Source organism: Rattus norvegicus, chromosome 13 (genome assembly GCF_021556685.1).
Source record: "Rattus norvegicus strain SHRSP/BbbUtx chromosome 13, alternate assembly SHRSP_T2T, whole genome shotgun sequence".
NCBI lineage: Eukaryota > Metazoa > Chordata > Mammalia > Rodentia > Muridae > Rattus > Rattus norvegicus.
The window spans coordinates 103,013,092-103,029,786 of record NC_141546.1 but is presented as its reverse complement, the minus strand read 5'-3'; the positions used below and the strand labels follow the sequence as shown (position 1 = coordinate 103,029,786).

At 44.4% G+C, this 16,695-nt stretch overlaps 1 protein-coding gene across 1 annotated transcript in view; it reads right to left on the bottom strand.

Annotated features, from left to right (window-relative positions):
* Positions 1 to 16,695, bottom strand: part of Ush2a (usherin) — a 666,484-nt gene that overhangs the window by 66,713 nt on the left and 583,076 nt on the right. The gene's annotated exons all lie outside the window — the stretch shown is intronic.

Here is a 16,695-nt window from a genome sequence, read left to right as displayed (position 1 = left end):
GGGGTGCTCCCTCTAGGCTGGGCTGTCTGGAAAAATCTTGTCTCTGTTCTTCAGGGCTTAGGTCACGAATACACAAGTCCATGCTTAGTTTTTCTTTAGGTTCTGAGGGATGGGTCTTGGGTCCTCCTGCTCACTGACTGAGCTACTTCCCTAGACCCAGAAAGCTACTTTTAAGAATCCCCTGTGGCATCCCTGGCCCAAGAGGCAACTGTATAAGGCCTCTGGGTTCCCGTAGGGGAGGGCCCGGGAGCGGCAGGACCCCTGCGCCTGAGACACCACCGGAACCTGAAGGAAACAGACCGGATAAACAGTTCTCTGCACCCAAATCCCGTGGGAGGGAGAGCTAAACCTTCAGAGAGGCGGACACGCCTGGGAAACCAGAAGAGACTGCACTCTGTGCACATCCAGACGCCAGAGGAAAACACCAAACGCCATCTGGAACCCTGGTGCACGGAGGCTCCCGGAAAGAGCGGCCCAGATCTTCCCGGTTGCCGCCGTGGCGGAGAGGACTTAGGCAGCACCCCACGAGCAAACTTGAGCCTTGGAACCACAGGTAGGACCAACTTTTCCCCTGCAAGAAACCTGCCTGGTGAACTCAAGACACAGGCCCACAGGAACAGCTGAAGACCTGTAGAGAGGAAAAACTACATGCCCGAGAGGAAAAACTACACGCCCGAAAGCAGAACACTCTGTCCCCATAACTGGCTGAAAGAAAACAGGAAAACAGGTCTACAGCACTCCTGACACACAGGCTTATAGGACAGTCTAGCCACGGTCAGAAATAGCAGAACAAAGTAACACTAGAGATAATCTGATGGCGAGAGGCAAGCGCAGGAACCCAAGCAACAGAAACCAAGACTACATGGAATCATCGGAGCCCAATTCTCCCACCAAAGCAAACACGGAATATCCAAACACACCAGAAAAGCAAGATCTAGTTTCAAAATCATATTTGATCATGATGCTGGAGGACTTCAAGAAAGACATAAAGAACTCCCTTAGAGAACAAGTAGAAGCCTACAGAAAGGAATCGCAAAAATCCCTGAAAGAATTCCAGGAAAACACAATCAAACAGTTGAAGGAATTAAAAAGGAAATAGAAACAATCAAGAAAGAACACATGGAAACAACCCTGGACATAGAAAATCAAAAGAAAAGACAAGGAGCTGTAGATACAAGCTTCACCAACAGAATACAAGAGATGGAAGAGAGAATCTCGGGAGCAGAAGATTCCATAGAAATCATTGACTCAACTGTCAAAGATAATGTAAAGCAGAAAAAGCTACTGGTCCAAAACATACAGGAAATCCAGGACTCAATGAGAAGATCAAACCTAAGGATAATAGGTATAGAAGAGAGTGAAGACTCCCAGCTCAAAGGACCAGTAAATATCTTCAACAAAATCATAGAAGAAAACTTCCCTAACCTAAAAAAAGAAATACCCATAGGCATACAAGAAGCCTACAGAACTCCAAATAGATTGGACCAGAAAAGAAACACCTCCCGTCACACAACTGTCAAAACACCAAACGCACAAAATAAAGAAAGAATATTAAAAGCAGTAAGGGAAAAAGGTCAAGTAACATATAAAGGCAGACCTATCAGAATCACACCAGACTTTTCGCCAGAAACTATGAAGGCCAGAAGATCCTGGACAGATGTCATACAGACCCTAAGAGAACACAAATGCCAGCCCAGGTTACTGTATCCTGCAAAACTCTCAATTAACATAGATGGAGAAACCAAGATATTCCATGACAAAACCAAATTTACACAATATCTTTCTACAAATCCAGCACTACAAAGGATAATAAATGGTAAAGCCCAACATAAGGAGGCAAGCTATACCCTAGAAGAAGCAAGAAACTAATCATCTTGGCAACAAAACAAAGAGAAGAAAAGCACACAAACATAACCTCACATCCAAATATGAATATAACAGGAAGCAATAATCACTATTCCTTAATATCTCTCAACATCAATGGCCTCAACTCCCCAATAAAAAGACATAGATTAACAAACTGGATACGCAATGAGGACCCTGCATTCTGCTGCCTACAGGAAACACACCTCAGAGACAAAGACAGACACTACCTCAGAGTGAAAGGCTGGAAAACAACTTTCCAAGCAAATGGTCAGAAGAAGCAAGCTGGAGTAGCCATTCTAATATCAAATAAAATCAATTTTCAATTAAAAGTCATCAAAAAAGATAAGGAAGGACACTTCATATTCATCAAAGGAAAAATCCACCAAGATGAACTCTCAATCCTCATCTTCGGTTGGTTTATACACAAGTGTGCAATTTCTAGGCTTGAAAGTAAAATGATGCTATCTGGTGCTGGATAGAGGAGCCTTATTTTTTATTATGGCAGCTTGCTATTTTTGTAACATGGTGATTTGGTTGAACACAATAAAGTACAGTAGTAACTGAAAAAAAAAAAAGAATCCCCTGTGGCTTCTTGTAGATCAGAGGCAACACAAGATCAGGTAAAAGAGACAGCAGTGCAGGTCCCGGGACAGGGGTCTACAAGTCAAGAGGCTGGTTTATCACGCCTTTCACCTGGTTATTCTAGGGACGCAAATACTGGGTTCGGGCCTTCAGTACTTTCAAGGGACCTGTGCTCTTTGTTGAAAGTTAGTAAGATGAAGACAGGCACTGTCACAAGTCAATGTTAACGTCGCCCCATGCATACCCCGTGATGCTTGGGATATAGTTGAATACTGCACAAAGTAAGCTGCCTTAAACAACTGTAAACTCCAGCAGATATTCTCAGTGAGGAAATTTTCTGAAGTTACTCAATGACTAGCCTTTCTTGACTGTCTTTGTCTTCCCTTTCCCCTTTGCCATCTGAACTCTGGGGTCACTGCTGCAAACTCTTTTGGTTATGAATGAGAACTAACACATTTTCTTAAAGGGATACAGTTTCTGGGATATTCTGTTGTGGAATAGAGAGGCAATGAGAGAAAAAAATCATTTTGAAATAGGGTAATACTATTTAGCCCAGGTTGGCCTGAAACTCTATGTAGCCCAGGCTGCCCTAGAACCTCATATTCTTCTGACTTAGCCTTGGGAAGACTGGGATTATAAGTATGTGCTCTTGTGGTAATTTTAGAATTTACTATAATTATATTTTTTAAAAATTTAATTGTAGACTAGTCGGTCCAGATATGACACAGGTAGAAATATATCTATATCTATGTCTATATCTATGTCTATGTCTATGTCTATGTCTATGTCTATGTCTATGTCTATGTCTATGTCTATATCTATATCTATATCTATATCTATATCTATATTTAGTTCCTGCTGATGACTATTCACTGAGCTGAACCAAGTACTACCACCTTCCCGCTTCACCTTGTATGGTCAGAACCATAGCCAATCTCTAGTCCTTGCTTGCTAACCCCAGACCCTTGGCTCTAATTGCCGACCACCGCCCAGGGCAGTCTCATCTGAGGGGTTTATTTAGATACATTTTAAAAAGTCTTTAGTTTACTACCAACTGGACAGGCGGGGACTGGCTGTAAAAACAGCACCTCTTATCATCTTGAAATACAACGTTGCCATCAGACCTTTGAAACTAGACCTGCTGCTGTCACTGATGAAATCAAGATCCTGTCTAACAGGAGCCTGGTGTAGCTCTCCCCTGAGAGGCTCTGCCAGAGCTGGACCAATACAGATGCAGATCCAAACATCAGGCTGAGCTTGGGGACCCCAATGGAGAAGTTAGGCAAGGACTGAAAGAGCTGAAGGGGTTTGCAAACCCACAGAAGAACAACAATATCAACCAACTAGACCATTTTCCCCCCCAAGAGCTTCCAGGGACTAAACCGCCAACACAAGGGGGGACCCATGGCTCCAGCAGCACACCTAGCAGAGGATGGCCTTATCAGAATCACTGAGAGGGGGGCTCCTTGTTCCTGGGGAGGCTTGATGACCCAGGGTAGGTGAATGCTAAGGCACTGAGGCAGGAGAGGGTGGAAGCACCCTCATAGAGGGAGGGAGGAGAAAGGAGGGGAAACTGGGAAAGGGGATAGCATTTGAAATAATTAAAATAACTAATAAAAAACAAAAACAAAAAAATCCTGTCTACTACACCTTTCTCCTCCTCCTCCTCCTCTTCTTTATCTTCTTCTTCCTGCTCCCCTCCTCCTCCTCCTCCTCCTCCTCCTCCTCCTCCTCCTCCTCCTCCTCCTCCTCCTCCTCCTTCTTGAATCTAGTATACAGTCTAAGTCTCTCCGGACTCTGAACTTTCCTGGCCCAAGTGATTTCTAATGCACTCAATATTTTATACATCATTTACTATGTTCATTCCAGGCAATGAATCATATCAAACCATGTGGAATCTGACTTCTGTGGTTTTCATCGATATTTAGTTTTTTAAAAAATAACATCTTGTTCCTTCAGGCAACCGCTACGAGAGGTGATATGACACAGGGCAAAAGCACTGACAGTTGGATAGAGCCCCAGCTGAGTCATAACCCTGTCGTCCGCTGTGTGGCCTTGCACACACCATGGGCTGTCTCTGAGCTTCTCTCTTTCCACTAATTGTTATAGGTGCTGACACTCCATGGGGTGGATGGGAGGGGATAAAATGAAGTGTCAGTTTGTGACGTGTTCGTCTATTTATATAGACAGTTCTTGGCTTATGGATTGAAATTGGAATATAAAGATGATTCAGCTGTGAATACATAGATTTCCTTCTGGGATAAAAAAAAGAAAACTTCAGGGAGGGTTTTTTGTTTGTTTTCAATCTCTAGAATATAATAGTAGTTTGGGGGTGAACCAGAAATAAAAGACAAGCTGCTTCTTATGTATTGGATTTTAGCCATTCGTTAATTCATGATTCATTAACAAGGGTCTTTGTAAAGGTGGCATTTTTCTAGGTGCTGTAAAGAGGAGGCCATAGGGAATAGCCCCAGAGCCCAGGCTCACACTCAGGTCAGGAAGACAAGCAGGAAACAGGATGGAAAAATAAAACAGGTCAACAGATGAAGTTGAGTGCTCTGGAGAAAACGAAAGTTGGGGCTGGGGAGTTGGCTCAGTTTGTGAAAGTGTCTGCAGGGGGGAATCTTGGGGACCTGAGCTGGATAACCAGCACCCACAAAAAAGCTGGGTGCAGCGGGCATCTGCAGCCGCAGCCCTCAGGGTGGGGGCGGAGAAAAACAGATTTGTGGAGCTCCCAGACCAGTCAGAACGTGAGCTCCAGGTTGCCAAGAGACCAAGAAGAGTAAGTCCTAAGGTGCAGGCACATCTCTGTGGATTCCAGGTCAGGCATACACAGTGAGACCCTGCCTCAAATATTGTTTTTTACAAAGAGGGGGAGAGCAATGGACTAAGACATTTACTATTAACCCACGGACTCCACATCTATACACATCCATACACGTGAGCATGTACATAGCCATACAAACACATACACACATGCAAGGAAAGCACGACAGAGTATTGGGGGGAAAAAGAGCAGACGACTGTGGCTGTTTGGGCTAGATTTGACCTTGCTGAGGGTGATGTTTTAGAAAGGCATAGGAGTGGCAGTTAGATGGCTTAGTAGGTAACAGTACTTGCTGTGTAAGCCTCCTGAGTGGAGTTTGATGCCTGGAACTCACATAATTGTAGAAAAGAACCAAATACAGGGTCGTCCTCCGATTGCACGCGCACACGCATGTTCTAAGAAACAAAAACTTGAAACAAGTATAGCAGGCGGGCAGCCATGTAAAGAACACTCCCATAAAACACACTCCCAATCACTCTCCCTGCCCTTGACTTGGTGAGAGGCAGTTTCTTAAGGCCCCTCATGAATATTAATGTTATGCAAATGAGGCACTCTTTGTTTCCGGGTGGTTCTTTTCCCTCCTTTTTTCTTTCCCTTTTCTTTCTTTTCACTTTTTAGTTCAAGAGTAAATTAAACACCAAAACTTTCCTCTTGGGGGGAATGGAGGAGAAAACAAAAAACAAACAAAAAGAGAACTGAAAGAAACAGGAATTAAAGCCCCCTCCCTACCCCCCCATTTTACATGCGCCTTATTGTACTAATTTTTTCTCCTGGAAGTTTAACCTAACAGACCATGTTTCAAGAATTTTTTTCCCCCATCTAATAAACATGAGAATATTGGGAGGAGGAATTGAAGTCTCAATCGGGTCTTGTGATTCTTTTTTTTTTTTCTGAGCTGGGGACCGAACCCAGGGCCTTGCACTTCCTAGGCAAGCGCTCTACCACTGAGCTAAATCCCCAACCCCGGGTCTTGTGATTCTTAACGGCATAAAAATAGACTGCTTTTAAATACGGTGTGTGTCCAGGTTGACAGGGCTGCTTGCTTCGGAATTACAGGAAGATGACACTTTGAATACTAGTTACTGATGAGGAGGGAGTGGAGTCCTGTCCCTTCTGGCCAACAGCAGATGAACTTAGAGAGGTCCACAGGCATCCTTGGCTGGGATCTGGTCACTCCTCCTCTCTACTCCTCCTTTCCTATCTATGTGGGAGGGCAGAAGGCTGCAGGTTAAGACACACAGGTTGATGACTCCCAATGAGCTGCGGAGCTTGCTTTCAAAAATACTGCTGATGGGCGAGATGGAGAGTTAGAAGAAAGCCCTAGACAGGGCTCTTCTCCTGAAAAACTTCCAGAAGGTTCCGCATACTTGACATTAGAGTAGTTTTCAAAATACTCCGTCTTTCTGATTGAGTTCTTTGTATGCTGGCTTGGCTGCCGTTATGTGTATGTATTTCTGACAGTGTTCTTAATGACACACTAACAGATTGTAAAACACGCTGCTGGCATTTACTTGTTTTTTATATTTTTAAAACAATGTCCTTCATGTAACAGTAGTTAAGCGCGGCAGAAGGACATCATTAGAGCCATGGTTAAACTGTAATTTACACCATTAGGAAGGCAGGAGCAATTTTTATTGCCTGGCAATTTTCTTGCTGAAATATTTGGACCATATGGCTCAATTTGTGTAATAACCTTAATTTCTGCACCCTTCAGGTCTGTCTCCATCTCCTACGGAATGGTAAAATGTGCTTTAACAGAAAAGGCAACTGTCTATACTTAGAGAGTTGAGATTAATAACATGTCACGTCCTGTTTTTGGTGAAGGAATTCGAGCAGCGGCCAGATGGTATCTCTACAAATAACTGTCAGGGGTCTTGATCTAATCAATACAATGTATTAATACATCTCCCTTTGCTGTTCCTCCAGGGGCTGGCACAGAACATCTGGAAGGGGTGGGGGGGGCACGGAGGAGAAAGCCGATTCTTTTCAGAATCAAACTGAGCCCAATTAATTTTTCATGTATCCTTGATAACTGTTTCATAATGAGCTATGCGTCTTGACGGATTTGGGGTTGGCAGAGCCGGCTGCCCCGGCTTTCTATCCCCATTCAGTCCACTTATAGAAACCAACCCATTAATCAAGCTATCTGGCATAAAACCTGAATCTCAGCTCAGCAAGAGATCAATAATATCATAAAAAAAAAAACCCCAACACAGAACAAGCCACTAATGGGCATAGGTATCCAGCCATGACTTTAGTAATTGCTTGAGCAAAAATAAAACTCTGGGTCATAATCACCCAATAGGAACTTATATGATAAAATTCATTACTTGTGTCTTGTCAAAAGGTAACATTTACATCTGTTAAAAATACACTGTCATTTTACCAGCTAGTCTAGACCATTATCTTTTAGGGTTAGACAATGTTCCCTTTAGAATGGATTAAAATTCTCTGATTTGGTAATGTGAATAACTTAATAATCTAGGTATCCTATAAAATGTTTTAAAAATGAGTTATTATACTTAATTTGAATTCAGAGCACCTGTGGGGCTTCTTCAATGCACTCTTTTTTTTTTTTTTTTTTTTTTTGGTTCTTTTTTTCGGAGCTGGGGACCGAACCCAGGGCCTTGCGCTTCCTAGGCAAGCGCTCTACCACTGAGCTAAATCCCCAGCCCCTTCAATGCACTCTTTAGCCTGGCTGTGTAGGACACATTGCTATAGACGTGATATTATGTCGTCAGTTCTCTTTACTCTGGTCGGCTTAGTGGTAACATTTACAGTTTAACCTATAAATCCTATCACTTCCCCAGGTGGGATGGCTTCATTCTGAACCTTCTGTCTTTTACCAGATCCAAGCCAGTTCTCAGAACTCTCTTGGCATGGCGGGCGGGGGTTGGGGGGGCAGGTCACCCCAATGACTCTGTGTAGGGACAATAACTCAGACCAAGTTAGGGAGGTGGAGGTAACCCACTATCTGCTTGGTTGAAACATTCCCTGTTGGCTCTTAGACATCCAGCGGAAACTGTTCTATCCCTGGGAGACCCTAAGGCATTAATTAGAAAAACAATACTGGGAAATACTGTCAAAAGATGGTGATCTCTTGGTAGGTCGTCGACTGAACCCTGCCTAGGTGACAGACACATCTCAGGAATCAGGAGGAGCTGAAGGGTGCAGTCCCATCTCTCTCTGATGACAGTGGGACTCGGAGGTGTGATGCCTGTGTTTGCCCTGTCCGTGGCTTGTGGTCATGTAGGATGGGTGTGTGCATCAGTGGGAGCCTGGAATGGGGTAGATGAGTCAAGACCCTCCTTAGTTCTCCTAGGCATCCACACTCACAGTCAGTGCCTGGGCACCGGCAGGTGGATGCTTATTACAATGTTTCTTGCCTTTTCTCCTTCCCCAGCTCTTCCAGGCAGGTGAAGAAACAAACTCTTTCCCTTCGTATCACTCTAGTTCCCACAGAGTCTCAGAAGAAATGCCAAAGTAGCTAACAAATAGGTGAGCCTTATAGTATGTCCTGGTTATGATCATTGGATTAGGTCTGATGTTCAGTCAGAAGTTGCAAATAGCACGCAGCCTTCACATACTCGTGAGCTTTCAAAGGAGCCGCTGCCCAGATCAACTTTCACTGTTTGTTGATGTACAGTTGCTGTACATATATAGAAAGCATTCTAGTCAGAACAGAGTCGTAGCGGACTTCAACACTGCCAAGCCAGAAAGCCACTGAAAGACATAAATTCCCCAACAGTACCTGAGATCTCTGATCCACCTCGTCTGGATTCTAGAAGTTTCAATCGGTGCAATGTCGTTATCAGATAATTAATTTGTGCAAACTTAAACCCTCTAAGACACAGACAGAAAATATTCCCTCTGTTCTTCTCCCAACTCATAGGACCGAGGATGCTAGCGGCTTCTGCCTTGTAATAGCCAAGTTAAAAACAAAACAAAACAAAACAAAACAAAACAAAGTTCCCAAGATGTTTTACCTTATAAAATGATAAGGAGTTCAAAAGATTCATTTGCAAGCCCGGCACATACCGTTCACAGGTGGTGGGTGTGGGTCATTGCCTTTGGATTAAAAGGGAAATGTCTCTCCCTCCATGAGAGGTCAGCAGCTTGTGTAAGGCGAAATCTTTTCACTGGTCGGCATGATTAGAATATTCTCCAGTAGTGGTTCCAGTAATTTAGAAGCCACAGTATTGTTGTAATATTTTTCTAGGCTTCAGGAGCTCACAATTGTTTGGCCCAATCAAATCTGGGAACACTGGAGAAGTTATCACCCATCAAGGTAATTACTTTCAAGTTGAAATAATTACTCTATCAATGTTAATGGTCTTTCAACTTCAATAAAGCACTCACCTGCCGATAATCACGGCTAACCTCTTGCTCTGCTGCAATTCCCTCTCTATTTAGTGGGTTATATTACAGCCGTTACAGTGGTCACTTGTCCTGAACAGCTGCTGACTTTCGCTTTGATCGGCTGTGAACCATAAAGAATTGGTCATCTGTGTATGATAGCCCCTCACCCATCAGCCCTTGCAGAGCCAAGGAGGTGACTTCGGGGCTGTAATGGGGTTCTTCAGGGGCAGCCATCTTGTCTCAGGTAGTGGCCACTTTCCACTGGTGACAAGAGCAGAATAGTTCAATTAACTTCTGCCCTTCACTGCCATTTACAGCTTGCTGTCTCTGCTAACTGGCGTATGTCCTGAATTTATGACGTCGGCCCATTGCTGTGTTCATTTTAGATTCTCATGCGTTGTAGACAAGGCTTATCGGGGGTCCTTGGGGGTTCTTATTGGGGGGTCTGAGTGAAGTGTCTTTGTAGTTGAGTTAAAAGCCAAAAAGAAGCATCATATTTGGGCCAAAGGCCTCTGAGTGTCCCCGCCTACTGTCCTCTAGGCCTCAAGAGCCTGCTGTTTGACAATGGTGATACCAATTTGTGTAATTTGGGGAATAAGTGTCGGGGGAGGGGTTGGAGGCTGGACCTGTTAATACCAGCTGAGATCTAAAGGAAGGGCAGGGCCCTTTGAGGGATACAGCAGGGGTCTTGGAGGCAGGCTTCCACTGTGGCAGGGAAGACACACACACACACACACACACACACACACACACACACACACACACATACACAGATGCAGGGAGCAACACATTCTTGCTTAGCAACTTATAAAAGAGACCCAACCAAATCTGGTACTTAGGGAATTCCCTGAATTTGTGAACTCAGATTTGTGTTGCAAGGTGGCAGCGAATATAAAGCCAGGTTTTACACTCAGGGCCAGTTAGTTTAGCTGTTCTGTGTGAACCACCATGCTAACCGCCTTGGCCCATTTATTTCAGCATTGCAGATCCAGGACACCTAAAGTTTCTGGTTGCTACGTTGCCATTCACAGTGCTTTGCACACTGAGTGCTGTATGTAGTGAGTTAGCTAATGCAATAGCCCTGTGAGATACAGGAAAGTTTAGTTCGGACTCTGAGTGTAAGAAGGATGATGTGTAAGGGCAAAACTGTTCTAGGCAGAAGAAATGATGAGGGTGCAGATCCTATGTGGTCTTTAAGAAGGAATCAGGACACAGTTTGGAGGATTTAGGGGAGGATCGGATATGGCAGCAAGGAAGAGGGAAGGTCTCGAGATGACCAGGCTTGACTGAGCAGCCAGAGGGACGATGAGGCAATGCAGTTACACAACAGGGTGTGAAACATATCTGTTGTGGGGGATCGTGCGCTTAGCTTAGAAAAACAAATGACCAGAGCTGGCTGTGGTGATTACTGCCTATACATCCCAGCACTGTAAAGACAGGCTGGAGGATTGCCTGTTCTAGGCCAACCTGGATTACAAAGCAAGTTAAGTAAGTGGTGATGACATCTACTGGAACTATAAATCTTAAAGATCAGTCTTTGGTCTCCTCTTCTCTGAAGGTCTGTGTAAGGTAAGCTACATAAAAGAATATCTAAGTTTGGACCCCTGAGATAGGCACATGGGCCAGGGCGTTTGCCCGAAAGCTCGGCGATGAGCTGGACTTTTGGTCCACAAGATGGAAGGAGGGAACTGACACTAGCGAATTGTCCTCTGACCTCCGTCTGCACACTATGGCATGCACATACATACACACAAAGTAAATCATTCTGGTGGTTGGGAAAGCATGTCTGGGCTCATGAAAAGCCATTCAAAGAGGGGGATTCAGCTGGTGAGTGAGATCACTGGTTATTTCCCTTCTCTCTGGGGGTGGGCATATAGTGAGTGCCCCCCCCAAGCTCTGTGAAAATATCTGGGATAAATATCTCAGAGAACTATTTAGAGGAATTGAGAATCCCAAGAAAGAGATGATTGACACTCTACTCTTGGCATGGAGCTTCCGATGGGAAGAGAGACTCTTGGGGTATTTTGGATGTAACCTCATGGATGGAGAAGGGTGTCTGTAGGCTCTTAATGCAATTCTAAGATTTGATGGTCATGACCCAACACAGAAGCCGAGTGCTTCTTATTCAGTGAGCTCTGAGGCTGAGGTGTGACTGGTAACAGACATTCCTATGAAAGATAACTGTGGATAATACACACTTCCATTATTGGTGAGGTAAGTGTTCTGTAGGCCTCAAAGATGCTAAAAAGTATTATCAGTGTGACAGATTGGGACGTTAGCTGGGGTTGGGGGTGGGGACAAAAGAGAAGCTGTGGGTTTGACTGCTAGGAAAGGAACACAAAACAATGAAAACAACAGCAATGAAAACAACAAGAACAACCAAGCACACCATCAGGCTGGCCTCTGTCAGAGGAGTATGGGGCATGGGTGTTGCATGGGGTCCTGTACATAACCTGCAGATATAATTCCCATGAGCCACCTGCATGGCAGTGGCAATGGAAGACGAATTAGAACATTATCATCTGTTCATTCTTCCATCATTCATCTCCCTTCTTCCTTTCTGACCCTCCCACATTCCCTCTCTCGCTTCCTTCCCCCCTCACCCTTTCCTCCCCCCCTTCCCACGATTCTGAGATCAGCGAAAGAAGAGAAAACCAAAAATGGAAGAGTCACGGGACCATGGTGTCTCCTCTCTAAACCAGCGCGTTCTTCTTCAGTCAGTGCTTTGCAGTGAAGACAACTCAAGGATAGACTGTGGGACCCACCTTTGGCAATGTTGATGGGTAGATAAGGGAATCTTAGTGGAGCTGGTCAGAATCAAGTACAAGGAGCCAAACAAAGGTTTTACAGAGGAGTAGGTGAAGGGAGATCGCGCAAGGCTTGTGAACAAGAACGCAACATCAGACCAAACATACCCTGATGATGAGATTCACTGCTTTGTATGATGCTAGTGTGTACATGTTCTGCATCCTTCATGTAATAGAAAGAATGGTCCAGTTACACTAGAAAGTGTGAAAAACCTCTCTAAAGGACAGACGTGCAAGGGAGTTGAGGTGCAGCTGCCAAGTGTTTTCCTTACCACTGTCTGTAACCCGAGAGACCCTTCTAGAATGAAGCCATCTTACAGAGCGTTCCCGCCACCCGATAAATGGGTTTGCAGAAGAAAGGCTGAGAAATGCCACATGGTCACAGCTACAGCCAATGTAAGATCATGCGTAAGAAGCAATGATATTTTACATTATAATTTCGTTTTGGCGAAAACGGGATTAGAGTTGAGTCCATCAATTCACTCACAAACCTTTCGTAATAGGGCAATTATGAAGTCTCTCACAATGGGTGTTGGCTACAAATCTGTTTAATGGTAAGGAGATCTGGGCCAAGCACATGAGGAAATTTTAAATACCTCCTCCTTGACATTGGGAAAGGGAGTTTGGCAGCCGGAATGTAGAGACTAGTGTTGTAATTCTGGATTTTATGCCCAGATGAGAAGCCAACTCTTAGTGACCCAAATCGCTCGCTCATCTCATCGGCACCTTATGTCTGATTCTACGTATGGAGCGAGAAACCATCAGGGGATGGGCAAAGGTATGCTTTGGGCTCAGTGTTCTATAATCTGTAGGGCAAGCAGGGACTTAGAGCACCGACTAGTAAGTAAAACCCCTTTGCCTTTAAAACCCAAGTTGTTTCTGCCAGTGCGGTGACAGGTGCCAAGGTGATGGCAGGTGCCAGTGAGCAAAAGCAAACAGACCTGAGTGGTGTGAGCAGCCTCGCCAGCCTCGCCAGGAGTGTTCCCGCAAGCAGTACCATGCAACTCTTGCATGCCAAGAGAGGCTAAATTCAGCCTCTCTGACACAGCACCATCCATCACAGAGTTAATGGGGGAAGTAAGTTTAAGGATTTGTACCCGAAACCTGTTTCCAGTAAGGAAGTCTACAAAGATGTGAAGACACCCTAAGAATGTTGGTCTTTTTGCTTCAGAGAGACCAGCTTAGACTCAAAGAGAGGTGGCTTTTTGCGATGTTGGGAGAGAAATTCAGGATGCGTTAAAAGCCGCAGAGTTCCCATTTCTCCTCTCCTGCTGCCTCTGCTGCTGCTGCTCCTCCTGCCAAGATATCTCCTCTTCACCCCCATGGAGGGCCCCCGCTGCCTGTTCTCCATCCACTGCCACTGCCAGCAGGATTCATGGCTCTACCACACCTGCTTCATGTGGCTCCCCCAGCAACCTCCACCTGCTTCTAAACAACTCTGGGGGGACCTGGGCAAGCTAGGGATGGGTTTACATCATGGGTGGTGAAATTTTGGTGGTCTCTTGAGTATATGTGGGACAATAATCAAGGGACCAAATGAGTGACATTTGGGATGTCTTTCACAAGTCTGGGTTGCTTTGCTTTTCTAACAGTGTCCTGCTCCGGGGCCTCATTTATAGTAAACATCATTTCTTTGCTGGGGAAAATTTTCGCCAAAGCAAGTAAATCCAGGAGGAGTCTTGGAGCAACATTTAAAATGGAGTCCCATGTGCTGAGACAGAAGACAGCCAGCAGTGAGGGGCTTGGAAATCTCAATGTCCTGCTAATAACTTGTGCCTCACATTTGATCGCCTACCTTCCTACCCAATCACTGTTTGACTCAGTCTCATAGGTCCCAACACTGAATACTGATAAGGAACATAGTGTCCAATGACTGTTTATCCACCATGATTAAATCTGCTTGATCCTAAAGATCGCTGCAGCAGTACAGGGAGGATGTGTTGTTCAGAAAACGAACAAATAAAAAAAAATTAGGCTTAAAATTTTGGAGAAGAAATTTGGCTATAATAGTGTGATGGTTAGATTTTTGTTAACTTGACCCAAGCCAAGGTGATCTTGGAAGATGAACTTCCACTGAGGCAATGCCTCCTCCATCAGACTGCCCTGTGGGTAAGTCAGTTGGTCACTCCCTCCAGCCAAGATGGGGAGCCGCTCCTGAGCAGCAGACTGGCCTTGGGGTGTATAAGAGAGCAGATGACTGAGCCACAGGAAGCAAGCTGGTGAGAGCATTCCTCTGATGTCTCTACTTCACTTCTTACCTCCATGTTTCTACCTTGAGTTTCATGATAGGCTCTGACCAGGATGTGTAAGCTCTTTCTTCCACAGTGGCCTTTGCTATCTCTCTCTCTCTCTCTCCCTCTCTCTCTCCCCCTCTCTCCCTCTCTCCCACTCCTTCTCTCTTTCTTACACACACAATGTATGTATATATACATACACACACATAGATATACATACACATATATAGTATATATTATATACATACATACGTATATGGTTAAACACAGCCTCTACACTGGGAATGTAGGAAAAGATGAGAGTCATAGACCATGGCCTATTTTTCTGATGATCTCATTCAGAATGTCAGTCCATGTGAGGTCATGGTGACTATGCCCTGGGGATTTGGCCTGGTGACCAGAGTCTGAGTCCTGGCTTTATGGAAGCTGGCCTTGGTTGCTTGAACAACTCAGATGGAGCTTTCCGGATGAACCCAACCAAATCTCTGGGGGAGGGGGGTGTCTTGCTCTTGGGGTCATTGATCCGGAATGTTCGAAGGTCACTTGGGATGAATATGCACATTGAAAAATAAGATGTGGGATATTACATATACCTTGATTATGCTGGCCAGTCTCTTCTGCATTGTATAGATAGCAAGTTTTAGAACAATAGTGAAAGTGCTTCATGATGGCTCTGTCAAGATGGGGACATTGAAGTCAATGACAGGAAGCCTTCCATGTGTAGCTTTCAGCCTGAGGCCACCGGCTGGCTTCTCTTCCGGGAACATGTTAGCAATGTATAAATAGAACCCAGCGGAACAAACAAAGGACAGAGTTCTCACATCCATCAGATTCTTAAGGCATGTTTTATAATAAAACCACATAAGCAGTGACTCATAGTAATCTCCCCAAGGAACTGCAGTAGACCTGGGGAGAATATATGATTAGGCATATACTCTTGGAAGTTATATGTTGAAAGAACAAGGCTTGGTCATTGTTACTGGTGCCTTTGATGAAAATATATTTATCACAGTGTTTCAGTATTTTAACCAAAGTTACTTTACAGGTGAAGGATTAGAGTACACGTTCTAAGAATATGGTTTATAAAAATAGCATTTCCCTGCAGGTCAAATTATCAGTTGAATGATGGCTTCTGTGTGAGACAGTGGCTACTACTGCTTATAAAGAGGGAGCTGGAAATTAAATAGGAAAAGGCTGATAGGAAGAGAATGTCAAAAAGGAGAACAAAATATCAATTGTGGAAAAAGATGAGGCCATCCACGCTGATGTCTCTCCTGCTGCTTTTTGTTGGGTCATACGAGAAAAGTAAGGACGGCAGTCAATGCAAAGCTTTACCACCCCTTACAAGGCTTCTCTTGGAATTACACCACAGCACCCAAACTCGGGCTGTTTCTCCATCCTGATAAACACAAACTCCTTACCTTCATTTGGCTTGGACTTCAATAGGCTTAAAGCACAGGCAACTGGCTTTAATATTAAAAAGTAATATTCAACACTACCTAGACATCTCCTTATTTGCAAGGGTTGGCCGTTGGTGTCTGAGCCTAGTTTGAAAACCCGAACATTTCATTTTTCTGCATACAGGCTCTCCAGCCTGAGTGCTTCCAGTTGATCTCCTGAGCAATGCTTTCTGTGGGATACCTGTTCTTAGACTGTGACTCATGAGTGACAAGTGGTGGTGTGTGGGATCTAAATCCCAGGAGACTGGACACTATAGTACACTATAGTACAGAGCCTATACTATATAGGGTCTCATCTCTACAAAACTATACAAAAGTGTCTGATACAAAGACCACCACAATTCCGCGTCTCTCATAGAACATGAGTATTTTGCATAAAGAAAACTCGCAGGGAATATTAGGTGAACTAATGAAACTGTTTTATGCATCAGGGGCAACAGGTCAGGAGAGAATAATTAATACCCTGTTAGAACACATGTGTCTTTTCCAGCACATGGACTATTATGACCCCCTCTGTGTGTGTGTGTGTGTGTGTGTGTGTAGACATACATACGTGTGTA